Here is a 14,081-nt window from a genome sequence, read left to right as displayed (position 1 = left end):
GAGCTCAGATGTCAGGGGAAGGAGAATAAAAATCAGGTGTATGAAGAGAGATGGTAATAATAGAAAAGGAAGTGTTAAATTGAGTGGGAAAGCAGGGTAGAGGATGATGAATGAGGAGAAATAATTAATGTTGAAGATGTGTGAAAGTGACACGTATACATCATTATACTTATACATACATGTTTATGTTTATGTATACATATGTAAAAGGAGTTAAAATGGAGTCAGTCCATCATTAGCAGATGATGCCACCCTTGATACCATATGCTATCAAATAAAAAGCCAAGTGCTGGGTATGGGTTACCTTCTTTCAAATTTTTGTTAGGTTTCTAGACCTCCTCAAACATTGCACGCTACTGTTATTGTTCCTTTTTTACTTTCCAGAAGTCGATGATAAATCTCTACTGCTGAAGACATCATATACACATAGTGTGGGACATCGCGAAATCAAGCTGGTACTGACCTGGAAGGTTCATCTTTAATGGATAGCTTTCATAAAACTGGAATCTTCTAAACAAGGAGAAAGAGAGAGAGAGAGGAGAGAGGGAGGGAGGGAGAATGAAGGGAGGGATGAAGGAAAGAAACAGAATGGAAGAAAGGAGGAAAGAAGGAGAGAGGAAGGAAGAGGAGTGGAGGAAGGGAGGGAGGGAGGAAGGGAAGGAGGAAGGGAGGGAGGGAAAGAAAAGTACAATCTTAAACAGCTGTGAACCCTGATAATAATAACAACTGGGATGAGAAAGTATGCCCACTCGTGCAGATATTATGAAAGTAATCAATCACTTTCTGGCTAGATTAAAGACTCACATGTCTTTAATCATGCCACAAGGTGGAACCTAGGCCTGGTGCCATTGTCAATAACCTGTAGCTAGCCAGGTTGTGCTAGGGGCCAACCTAATGTTATTACACTGTGAACAGATGAATAAAAAAAAAAGGCCCAAGTTTTCATCATAGATCAGGGCAAGTCTCAATGCACATCAGAAAAGCTTAGTTTTTGCAGAAGTCTATGAATACAAAGAGCCAAAACTGTTCTGTGTACAAGAAATAAGAATCTATAGAGGTATAAACAGAATATGTATAGCATATACCATTCTGCAGCCCAAAGTTCTGGAATTATTGCAGAAGAGGAAACATAAAGATCATAAGATCCAGAAGTAGTAGACATTTTCAGTAAAACAGTAGTTGCTAGAGGGAGCCAGTTTTCTTCAGGGACCCAGGCCCTGAGAGGCTACCTAGACCTAATAGGCAGTGATATATCCATGCACACACAACCAGTGCTATGTGGATTTAGTGGGTTTAAAAAAAAATGAATAGAGGTGACTGGAGAGATGGCTCAGTTGTTAAGAGCACCGACTGCTCTTCCAGAGGTCCTGAGTTCAATTCCCAGCAACCACATGGTGGCTCACAACCATGTGTAATGAGATCTGATGCCCTCTTCTGGTGTGTCTGAAGACAACAACAGCGTACTTGCATACATAAAATAAATAAATCTTTTAAAAAAATAATATAGGACAAATATAATCAAAATGCATTATATGCATATATGAAATTTTAAACAAAAATTTAAAAAGAAAATATTTTGCATCTACTAATAAGTTTAGACTGGCTAACAATTCATAACTCTAATCTGTGTTTATAAAAAATAATCAGACTCAAAAAGCTGTTAACTAAGACAAGATGATGTGAGAAAACTTTTTAATAAATAACAGGTGCAACATTTATTCTAGATAAGGCAAATTATAAACATAAAATGTGTCCAGAAAAAGTACACCTTATAATACTAAAGCCTAAATTCAAAATAAAAATATATATGAATATTAGTACATAAAACAATATAGTAGCTACGTGGCAAATCAGACACCAGCAGAAATGCAGGAATAAAAGGATAGAACAAGATAATGATGATAAATTAACACTTCCCTGCCAGGTTGCAGTCCTCCTCGCCCCCACGAATAACTAGGACCCTCCGGTCAGGTCAAGTGGCGCCCAGACGTGGGGCTCAAGGCACGGACCCCTCCAGACGGACCCTCATTGAGAGGACGTGCGCAAGACATCAAGATTGAGTGAGACAGAGATCGTCGCCCGCGACCTGTCGTCCTCGGAACCAGGTTGATTCTGCCATCAAGAAGATGGTTGAAGTTCATTACCATCAGCTGAAAATTGAAGAGGATCCAGAAGTGACTCCTCAGGAGACTGACACAGCTGCCAGCTCCCCTGCCTCCCCCTACGGTCGACCCCTAGACTTCCACGCCCTCCAGAAGGGTTCCTGCTATACCTGGCTTTGACCTCGTTTATCTCACTAGAGAGCTTGGCCTCTTGATCACCCCAACAAAAATAGGCTTTTTCCTAAACCAAGGCCGCCCTTGATATGGCCGCTAACATAGGGGAGCCTTCCTTTATGACAATATTACACCCCAAACTGACAAATGGTTGGTAACTTGAACATTTACAAGGGACTAGGATGGCTGTGAGTTAGCCCAATGACAGGATTATTGTAGGTCCACTTCCCAGGGGCCCAACCAATGCGTGGTGCTGGGAGTGGGTGCAGCCTACATAGCCTAAGACAGGGCTCTCACCCTCCTTTCACCCAGCTCGGGGTCCCTTGACGTTGCCCATCATCGACAGCCTAAAGCCTTCGACCATCGATGTGACTAGTCTCACATCAATGTTTTGGGGTTGTGAACTTGTCTAAGACCCCCCATAATTAGACATCCAAATTCAAAATTCACATAGTTGGGATTGATCATAAGACGCCTTCTCTAGCTAAACAGAGAAGGGGGAGATGCCAGAAGCCAGGACCCTCGCCCTTACCCTCACCCCCTACCTTTCCCCACCTGCACAATGTCCTCTGAAGCTTGGCAACTGCAAGATCCTGCTTGGCAACTGCAGATAGACTCAAAGCAGTGTACCATATCTTCTGAAGAATAGCAGGGAGACCATAACTCAAGCAGTGTACCATATCTTCTGAAGAATAGCAGGTAGATCATAATTCAAGGCAGTGTACCGTATAGATCATGACATGTTTCAAGGCACAGGCCAAGAAGATTCTGTACTTTTCCACCACCTGGCCCCTCTTACTCCCTCCCCTTGTAAAACATGCTATAAAAAAGCATTTCATGTTCAAAAAATAATTAAATAAAAAAAAATAGAGAAATGATAAAAAAAAAAAAACACTTCCCTGCCAAACCAAAACTTCAAGTGAAATAAACAATTTTAGATGTCAAAGTTCTTAATAATGAAATTAACAAAACATATTAAAAAATATTACAGGTGACAATCACCTAGGCACAGTGTCAGAGAAGTTGATGTCACCTGGATACTTCTACTTCTTAAGACAGAGAGACTTAGAAGAACTGTACTGTACTCTCAGTAGCAGACACTTTAAGGAGGACAAGAGGACAAACCCAGAAGAGCAATGGTGCTGACAGACAGTATCTTGCATAAAGTTTCTATTACTGTGATGAAACACCATGACCAAACCAACTAGAGGAAGAAAACATTTATTTAGCTTACACTTCCACATTGCTGTTTATCATTGACAGGAACTGAAACAGGGCCGGAACCTGGAAGCAGGAGCTGACACAAAGGCCATGGAATAGTGGCTCTTACTGGCTTGCTCTCATGGTTTGCTCAGACTGCTTTCTTATAGAATCCAGGACCACCAGCCCAGGGATGGCTCCTTCCACAACAGTCTAGGCCCTCACCCACCATCACTAATTTAAGAAAATGCCATAAAGGCTTGCCAACAGCCTAATATTAGGAGGCATTTCTCAATGGCAGTTCCCTCCTCTCACATGACTACAGCTTATCATAAGTTGACATAAAAGTAGCCAACACATACATATAGTGAATGAATCCTCCCTTCTCAGTACTTGCCTCTCCAGGGAGCAGCTAAAAGATGCTATTTCACAAAGACCCAGGCTGCTTCACTGGCTCAGCAGCCAGTAACTTTCTGTCAACCACATTTTTCAGAAACACACAGAGAGTGTCATAGACTATATTCTAAAACCAAAATAATGCAGCACTCCATTGAGTACAAACATGATACCCAGAGCCTTTCAGGGAACTTTCACACAGGCTCCGAAAGTCACACTGGACAATAAGAAAGATTGAATAGTGGTGACATCAGCATTCACAATCAGACTTCTGAAGAATTGTCTAGCAGTGTGACAGGCATCTGTATAGTTGTACCCACTGGGCAGAAAGCACCATCAAAAGGAAGACAGGTTCTTACCAGGAGGTAAGGGCATGACTAACCAGGGATGTGTCCAGCATTGGTGACCTGACATCATAAAAAGGGAATGTCCAAGTGTAAGAGAGGCCTCTAGGAACTAAGGAAGGCATGCCAAAAGACTCGAGACTGAAACCAGGAATCAGGCAAGACAGCTTGCATTCTCCATACTCCCTTTCAGCTCTATCCCCTTCACACTTAGTTCTCTGTGATGGCCAAGATCGGTTTAGCCAGTCAGCTACCTGCTGCTCACCTCGGTCCTGCACCTCTACTTTTTTCTCTTTTATTCTCTCTCACAATTCTTTCCCTTTTAATTTTTTTCTCAAAAAATTATGGTCTAGACAAGTTTTCAAGATCCATGACCCAGATTTCTGATGATGTTATTTATTTCTATGCCTTTATCTCCCTTTTCAGTCTACCTCCGTCTAAAAATGTTTTTTGCCCTGTCCTTTGTCCTTTGTGTTTCCTCCCTTTACTCCTTGTCTATAAAACCAATATTAACCACTACTCTTACTTTGATTTTTCTTTCCACTCATAAATAAAACACCCTAGATAATATATTAATATCCACGTAAAGTCACTGCCTTTTAGTTTCTATCATTTTATTTTTATATTGGGCTTACCCTCTGATAATTTTTGTTTCCGACAGTATTCTACTCTCAGGGAAGTACTCAGGGATCAAGTCTGGCACTGTGGATACCAGCCTAATAGAAGAAAACAGCTCCTGAGCTACACTATAGCCTAGTCCTTATAGACCATTCTACTGAAAGAATAAAGGTGGTTTATTGGTTTTAATCATCCAATGACTTCTTCCCAAATATGCAAATCTCAAAGCACATGTGCATGTGTGAGCACACACACACACACACACACACACACACACACAACTAACAACAAGAAATGAAAATCTAAAGCAATATGGCTCTTGGAAAAATGAGCAATCCAACAGTGAGCGCTAAGAGTAGATTAGATGAAATATAGGATTAAGAATTCAAAATAATTATTATAAATATATTGAGACAATTCAAAGGACACAGTAATAAATTACTGAGTGAATTTCAAATAAACCCAAACAGGTGAATAAGATATGTAGGTTAATATATGAAAATATAATTCAATAAGGAGAAATTCTGAAGAAAAAAGTAGTAGTAGAAATAACTGAAGTAGTAGAAATTCTAGCACATAGAATATGTCAGGAGGAGAATAAAACATCAGGTAAAATGAGCCCTCCTTATATCATGTTATAGGTGAAAGTACTAAATGAATAGACAAAAGAAATGGTCTATAGTGAATGCTACAAGGGAAAAATACTGTTATATTAAAGGCAGATCCATTGGATTAACAGTTGATTGACCCACAGTAACTTAGGAAGAAAAGCAGCAAGGAAGGATATATTCCAAGTTAAAAGACTGTGGCTGCCAAGCCAGACTGGGTAAGAGAAAAAGAAAAACTTTGCATGATCAAAGTAGGTTAAAGAAAGCCATGATTACTAAGTCAGCATTACAGAAGGTACAAAATCTCTCAGTCTGAAGAGAAATATAAAAACGTCCATGAGGTTACATAAAAGAATAAACTCTAGAGGTTTGAGAATTCACATAGTCATCGTAAAATAACCATAAAATTCCACTTGCTTACAGAGCTAGAAACTCACAGCTTCTAGGAAGAAAATCTGGTATAAACTAAAGTGCATGTCTTACAACAAGATTATCCAGTTTAAGCCCTGATTTCACCATATGTGAGCTGTATTTTCTTGTACAAACTCTTCTATCTCCTTGTGCTTCCACTTCCTATTTATTTTGTCCATACAAAGGTTAAAGATAGATGTCTATAAGAAATAAGATGCTTGACTCGGGGCAAATGCAGCTGGCGGTAAACGGAAAGGTGTCTTTCTGCTGTGGGGCAGTCATGTTTCTCCAGTATTACCTCAGTGAGCAGGGCGATCGCGTCTACACGCTGAAGAAATTTGACCCTATGGGACAACAGACTTGCTCTGCCCATCCTGCTCCGTTCTCCCCAGATGACAAATACTCAAGACACCGAATCACCATCATGAAACGCTTCAAGGTGCTCATGACCCAGCAACTGCGTCCTGTCCTCTGAGGGCTCGTTTATCTCTTGTGCTGCTAGTCCCCGGCCGATTATCAGCAACCAAACGCACTGTAAGCCTTGAAGCCTTCCCATGCTGTTTAGAATACTATCTTACTCACTACGTGAATGAGTCTATATTGATGGGCCTCGCCCGTAAAAGGAACAATTTTTTTTATCATGTTTTGACTTGCTGCCAGATTATTAAAGATACAATGACTTGAAAAAAAAAAAAGAAAGAAGATGCTTAACATCCATTCCAAGGATGTTTGTCCATGACCATATTTTAAACTAAAGGCTTTTAAAAAGCCATTTTCTTAGAAAACTTTCAGTGTGTACTTAAGAAATCTCCACTCAGAGCTAGAGAGAAGGACTGATGGTCCAGAGAATTCACTATTCTTCCAGAGGACATAAGGTTGGTTTCCAAAACATACATGGTAGCCCTGTAGGTATCTAATATAAATGAACTCAAGCAGGCAAACAGAAACAAACATAAATAAAAAATTATAAAAAGAAATTAATCTTCTTATAACGTATCATTTTAATGCTTAATTCATTAAGCAGTCTAATCTTTCTCTGCCTATAAAGAAATATGTCTAATTACATTCAACTGTCAAAACTCAAATGTGTAGAAATAGCAGAAGAGCAAACTAAAGAGCAGCAAAAAATGGTGAAAACTTTGACCAACTGGCAAACACCAGATCCCTCTGAAAGATCAGTTGCTTCTCATGTTGAGCCTAAATTTTCATGGCTAGGTACAAGGCCAAAACTTGTTATAGTGTGTAACTACTCAAAAGGATGCCAAAAACATAGATTTTATGGTCAATTTCCCAACTCGTAAATGTTGTCAACTAAAGTAAAACTTAAGAGAAAGGGACATAGTCAAGTAGCTCAGTATTAGTATGATAGCCTAGCATGTGCCAAGCCCTGGGTTCAGTGCTCAGCAACACACACACACACACACACACACACACACACACACACACACAAGCTCATACAAAACTAAAAAAAGAGAAAAGCAAAACTCACAATTTTTTTCTAAGACATATAAATGAGCCAAATTTTAGTTAGACCTACCAATTTTCTAGCTTTGGGAAAAACATAAAATGTAAGAAATGTGTGTGTCCACTGATGGAAAAAAGAAGTATGAAAGCTATTTGTGTAATTCTATCCCACACTAGATATGCACATAATTGTCCACAAAACAGACTTGATAATCATTTATTAAAATCAAAATGAAGGAAACTCTGTGCCCTTAAGAACAGCTAAAACATAAACATTTCCAAGGGCTGTTGCTGCTGTTTGCCCATGATGTAAGAGTGCCTGCAGTGGGAAAGAGAAGCTAGAGTCCAGCCATAGGAAACTCAGGCATAGGAATGGGGACACCGAGCCAGTCTCAGCTTCCTCAATTGGTTTCACCTTGATGCCATTAGCACCTAATTTGATATTATATATATCAGTGATATTTGTTGTTTTTCTTGGAAGCTTCCTGAGACCCTGCTCTCTCCAGGAATTTGAAGCAACCTGCCTAGTTAATTTCTGCTGAATGCTTTGAGCACACAACAGTATGATTTTTTTTTTGCTATCTATCTATCATCTATCTGCCTATTTATTTATCATCTATATCTGCCATCTAGCTACCTATCATCTATCTATTATTTATTCTTTTCCATGGTGTCCCATGTTTAATAAACTTATTCAAAACTGAAAGTATGGCTATTGTAGATCGCTCTTTGCATCTTGAAGAAAATTAGAATCTAGCAAGCACCACCTATGTAATTTTTTAAAATAAATTTTAGTTCTTCCAACTAAAAATTTAATCAATACTTGTTTTATACATTTATTTTAAAAATAATATATAGCACAGATAGACAGACAGACAGACAGACAGATTGACAGATACATAGATACATAGATAGAGAGATAGATAAACAGATGATAGACAGATGATTGATATATTACAAACATATATGAGAAGTACCCTGTTTTAAACTTCACCCCAAAGGAACTGAATTTATCCCAATGCTTTAAGCAAGTACTAAGTTCTAGGTGACTTTTTTTGCTTTGTGTCATGAGTCCTCAGCTCTGGGTAGCCAAGAAGAAAATCAAGTTGTGGTCCCTGAGAAGGGTGTGTTGGGAAGGTTTCTGAGCTCTCTTCAAGATTTGGGAGTGTTGATCTTACCTGGTAATGAAGTGTACAAAAACTACACTCCTCTGTCCTCGGAGATCTTAGCTCTTTAAACAATACAGAATTTCCTGACACCTGAACCCAGATTCAAATTAATGGCACCCAAGTCAGGCCAAATTATGATTCTTGTATTTTAACAGCTGGCACCTAAAAATTTGGCAGGAGACACTGGACCATGAGATCTAGTGGAGCCAACCTTTCACCCATTACCAGGAATGGATAAAGAAGATCTGTCATCCCTAGACACCTCTGAGTGGAGAAAAGCAACTCCTCAAAACAAAAAAGCTTCAGGCTCTATGATGGACTTTGACACTAAAAGTTATATTTTTGATCCTGGGCAAACTCTTCCACTACAGGCAGAAACACCCTCAAAATGATAGGATTACAAGAAGAATTTTAATATTCTCTCTATGTTCCTCCCTATTCTCTTCTTTCCCCCTCATTACCACCATGTGCACCCTGTGGTTCTGGGTGTCAGGGTCGGGTACATGCTGGGCAAGCACACTCCCACTGATCTTTACCAGCCACAGATCCTCGAGAAGGCTCCATCCCTTTCATACTAGAGAAGAGGGACAAGACAGACATTAAAAGTTTGGACTTGGCTAAAAGGAAGACCAAAAGCTGCAAATGTGGCTTATATTTTCAATGATTTATTTAATTTCAATTAGAAAAATCACCACATGCTTAGACATAAGAATGATACAGAAAGTTATATAATAATACAATGAGTATTTGCCTCTCTTCTCCACACCCTTACTCTTCTTCCTAATGTATTTATATCCCTCTGACTCTGTTTTCAAACCAGAAGTAAAAATTGACCTGGGTGTTATTCTGTTCCTTGCTTCTCCACTAAGCATATTCTGGAGCATATTACCTAGCTATGCATATGGATCTTGTTTGTCAGTTTTAAGGACAGAAAGCATAACAGTGCATAGATATATGTAGTAGCCTCTTCCTACTCTGAATGTGGCTGATTTACTACCTTACACAAATCTCTTTGGACAGATGAGCCAAATAGAAGCTGAAAAGTATTCTTTATATTTTAAATTCTGCTGTTCACGTAGTCTCTATAAAAGAAACTATTAAAAAATAGTTAGCTCCTATCAACATAACACACACACACACACACACACACACACAACCACACCAAACCATCTCTAACCTATGAGCTTCAGACAATTGGATTCATCTGTGTGTGTGTGTGTGTGTGTGTGTGTGTGTGTGTGTGTGTGTGTGTTTTAAATCAAGAAGCAATTTTTAATTTTGTTTCTTTTTAACACAAAACTTATCACAATCCTTCAGGAGATATAAGATGGTTCCAAACTACCTATGAGAATGTTCATTGTTCTTATTCCTGTCTATCACTGTCCTTTTATCAACACTGCACTGGTGCCTCTAATGGAAACTGAGTACTCAACACATACCCCTCCCAAGTGCTAGCAGATTCTGCAAAAGAATGAATAATCTAAGGAAAGTTCAGCGTGCAATAGCTTGGCTTGATTCATAAAGCAAACAAGGACTTAATCATTTTCTTCCTTGGACAATCATAACAAATAGTTTTGTTAATTGTAAACAGGACTCTTGCACAAGTGGACTAAGATTGGGAGGCACTGGAATTTTAAATGGTGTTTGGCCAAGAAGCCAACATGACTAGGAAAGCAGCCATGCATATCATTCTCAGTCTGATCAGTTTGCTCACACGTTTGCAGCTTAAGCCGCCTGCATGCCACGGGGACTAAAACTTAACGGCGATCACATCACCATGAAGAAACACATGCATAGCATAGTCTTTTTGCTTTAAAGAGACTGTAAAGATAGATGTAAACAGCCAGGCAACACATAGTTATAAATATGGAACATCCATTGTTCCAGACCATGTCCTCTTGTGTTTATAAGAGGCCAAATTATTATAACAATTTACATTTCATTGCCCTTGTTTCCCCTTGCATATGACATGTCCTAAGGAAGGGAGATGGCTTCCCGCATTCTCCTGACATCACACAGCAGTGTGCCATTGTTCTCTAGAAAATGTTCTGCCTAAAGAGAGCATCAATGCTTTCATGTATTCTGGAGAAATATTGATCTGTCATTGATGACTTGTTCGCTTTGGTTTCATTCCTTTTTTTGGATTATTCTATTAGCATGGCTGGAATGCTCCTTCTGCTTTGTGATTATTCTTAGTCCAAATAACTCGAAAGCTGAGTGGCCTACAATTATTGGCTATTTTCATCAGTGCAATGGGAACTAAATTAATTTTTGTTGTTAGTGGTGGTGGTAAAGGTTATATTGCATTGGCAGAAGCCTTGTGGGCATTTTCATGTTTCCTATCATTTAACTAACTGGAGAAGATTGACTTGAGCAAAATATTTCCAAAACTCAAGAAATAGGAAATATATGAGTGTATCTAAAGTTTGAATGAAAACTATAATCCATCCATGAACATCTCCCACCTTTCTTTTAAAAGCTCTATTATGCCCAACAATGGCATTGCACCTATCAGAGGTCTGATGGAGGACCTTGGAGGTGGTAAACCAGGTGTCTGCCACAGGATGTCAGCATTTTCATTGCCAAGTTCTAGGTTGCCAGTTTCTAACCCACCTAGGCCAATCAAGTGTCAGAAGTATGTATTGGTGTGCATGTGACATGTGCATGTGACAACAATCCTTATATACTCATAGTATAGCAAGAATAAATTCTTGGTGGCATCTTAGAAGTCGCAGGCCACATTTGTGCAGCCTGGGTGATTCCTACAGTACAAAAGCTATATCTTAGAGCAAGATCTTGCGATCAAAGCTTCTCACTCCACCACCTACTCTCTGCCTTTGGTACCACATCTGAACCAATTACCATTGGGTGTAAGGACAGCAGAGAATGGAGAACATAGAACTGATTTTTAGATAAAGAAGCAGCTCTAGTTGTGGCACTAAAATATAGATGATATATTGGAGCAGAATTAATGTTAAATTTGAGAGAAATGATTAAACATGTAAATAAATACAGCTATTTTCTGAAAGTACATATCTCAAGTTAGGGGAGTTACACAATTTTGTCAGAGAGACACTGAACAATCCACTCTTTCTTCATGAGTTAGAAGTAAAATAAATCTAGGCTTTACAGGATTCCTGTCAAGGATCAGTGTCTATGCATAAACAGAATAGCAGAGTTTTGGGGGGTTTTTCTTGTTTGTTTGTTTTCTCTTTTGTTTTTTGTTTTTTAATTTTAATTTTAATTCTTTTATTTTTTTATTCCTTCCCAATCTGCTTTTATACCATTTTAATTACATGCAAGTATTAAAGTCAGTTCTAGGTTGAAGAACTAGCAATACAATAGATGAAAATAGTCAAGGAACAAGCAAGACAATAAACAAAGTCCCATGATCACTGTTTCTAAGGGCCTATCAGGATGACCAAAATATCTGACCCTACTTCCCTGCCCTAGCCCAAAGTCCTTTTCATGCCTGAAGTCTACTTCTTTGTTCTAGCCTAAGATTTAGATTCCTGCCAAGGTTTATTTGGGTTACACTTACACAACACTGTTCGTTGCTGAAGGAAGTTGGGACAGGAACTCAAGCCAGGCTGGACATGAGCTAAGAGCTGATTCAGAGGCTATAAAGGAGTACTGACTACTTGCTTCTCATGGCCTGGTCATGAACGTAGAACAACCAGCCCAGAGATGGCACTACCCATCAAGGGTTGGGCCCTTCCCCATTGATTGCTATTTGAGGAAATGCCTGAGAGCTGGATGTCAAGGAGACATTTCCTCAACTGAATCTCCTTCCTATCTGACAACTCTAACTTGTATCAATTTAGCACACAGAACCAGCCAGTACATACACTATCACTTAATAAATGAACTTGACTTTTGGGAGTGTAATGATGTCAAAGAGTAATGTTATTGCCTCCAGAGTAAATTTGTAATAAAATGTTCTCGCTCCTGTATTCTGTGTTTGTTCTCTCTCCTCTCTCTCTCTCTCTGTCTCTTTCCTCTCTCCCTCCCTCTCTCTCAATCTCTCAATCTCTCTCTCACTCTCTTTTGTACACACTATTAAGCCTCAAAGCTACCCTCACCAGACACAGCCACTTGGTACTCAGCACCCCACTACCAAACCTGTAGCAAATCAATATATGCATGAGCATTTTACAGCAGTACTAAAAACTTTAAGCTATATAAATATATGGTTTTTTTTCAATTTTGTTGATTTAAAGGCATATTTAATTCTCAAAAGTTAGACTGGACAGGAGCTGGAGTTAAGGACACCAGAATCTTTGATTGAGGTCATAGATATGGACTCACTGTAACATTAAGGGAGCCCTTAGAAAGTACAAAGTAACATTTTCTTTCAGATTCAGTCCACATACAATTATGCCTACTCATCAAAACTTATTTGAATTGCTGCCAACATTAGAATTCCGCACTTTCTCTATTTAATTATGTTTGAATATAGGATCTAGACTTTGTAACTTATAACTTTAAATTTCACGATATAATTTTAAATTAGTATTTTAATTGTAATCATATAATTTCTCAGCTTTATGAGAAAAGCAACTTTTTAATGATAAACAAAGATCACATCAACAAACATGCCTTAAAGTTTTACCTAAGCAGCCAAGTTTGAAACATCAACAGGTAATCCTTGTAATCATTTTCTGTTTCTACAAGAGTCTTTTAGATTGTATGCACATTCATGCATGTGCATTCTCCTACTCTAAAATATCTATCATCTTGGTATACACTTATTGAGCTTGACTTCTGATTGTCTTGACAAATTAAATGATTTACTTCCAAAGAAAACTAAGCTAAATATGGAGACATATAACTCACCAAAAGTTCATAAGTATGCATCAACATTAATTATCTTTTGTGCTTAAGAGAACCAAGGAGATTTCATTCAGAGCACAGACTCTTTTCCTCTGCTTGCCAATTTGACCAGAGTTCAACGAGCAGCGCCAGATCAACTCGATGAACATGTTGCAAATTGAGCAATCCTGAGGCAGAGTTTGCAAAAGACAGGCTGAATCATGTCATGCTCTTAACTAGAGAGTCTCAGACAAGCTCATTCCAAACAGTGAGAGCAGATGGAGAGCAAAAGACAGAGCCAAGTGTCAGCATCAGGCAGCCACATCACCCTCTGATTTAAGAAGCAAGCATAAAATTGTAGCACAATTTTAGGCCACATGTCAGGACCAATGAGCAGGAATAGAACAGGACAAAGAATGTCCGCAGAAATGAAGAACGTTGGGCATAACACAATAAGAATACTGCCACACAATGTCTGTGATTTCAGCTGGAAAGACTTGACGGCTTTAGAATTACTCCACAGATAGACGGCATTTTCTAAAGTCTCGTTTGCTCACATGTTTAGCATTTGATGTTGGCTATCAACTGGACGTTTGGCTGGGGCTTCTGAGAGAACCCCTCATGGCCTCTCTGTTTGCCCTGGGTTTTTATTTCAACATGTTTTAAGCAGTCAACTTGTTATGCTGTTGCTTAGAGATCCACAAAAGGATCCTTGGGAGTGAGACAGAAGCAGGGTTGCTTTTCTTAGGCTAGTGTCAGCATTTTCTTAGGCTAGTGTCAGCC

At 39.0% G+C, this 14,081-nt stretch overlaps 1 pseudogene; it reads left to right on the top strand.

Moving 5' to 3' along the window:
• The first annotated feature begins 6,133 nt into the window (after positions 1–6,133).
• Positions 6,134–6,358, top strand: LOC114617840 (annotated as a pseudogene).
• Positions 6,359–14,081: the final 7,723 nt, after the last annotated feature.

The sequence above is a fragment of the Grammomys surdaster genome, unplaced genomic scaffold, assembly GCF_004785775.1.
Source record: "Grammomys surdaster isolate TR1022 unplaced genomic scaffold, NIH_TR_1.0 139, whole genome shotgun sequence".
Classification (NCBI taxonomy): Eukaryota; Metazoa; Chordata; class Mammalia; order Rodentia; family Muridae; genus Grammomys; species Grammomys surdaster.
The sequence above is the reverse complement of the archived record's forward strand: the minus strand, read 5'-3'. Positions and strand labels throughout refer to the sequence as shown.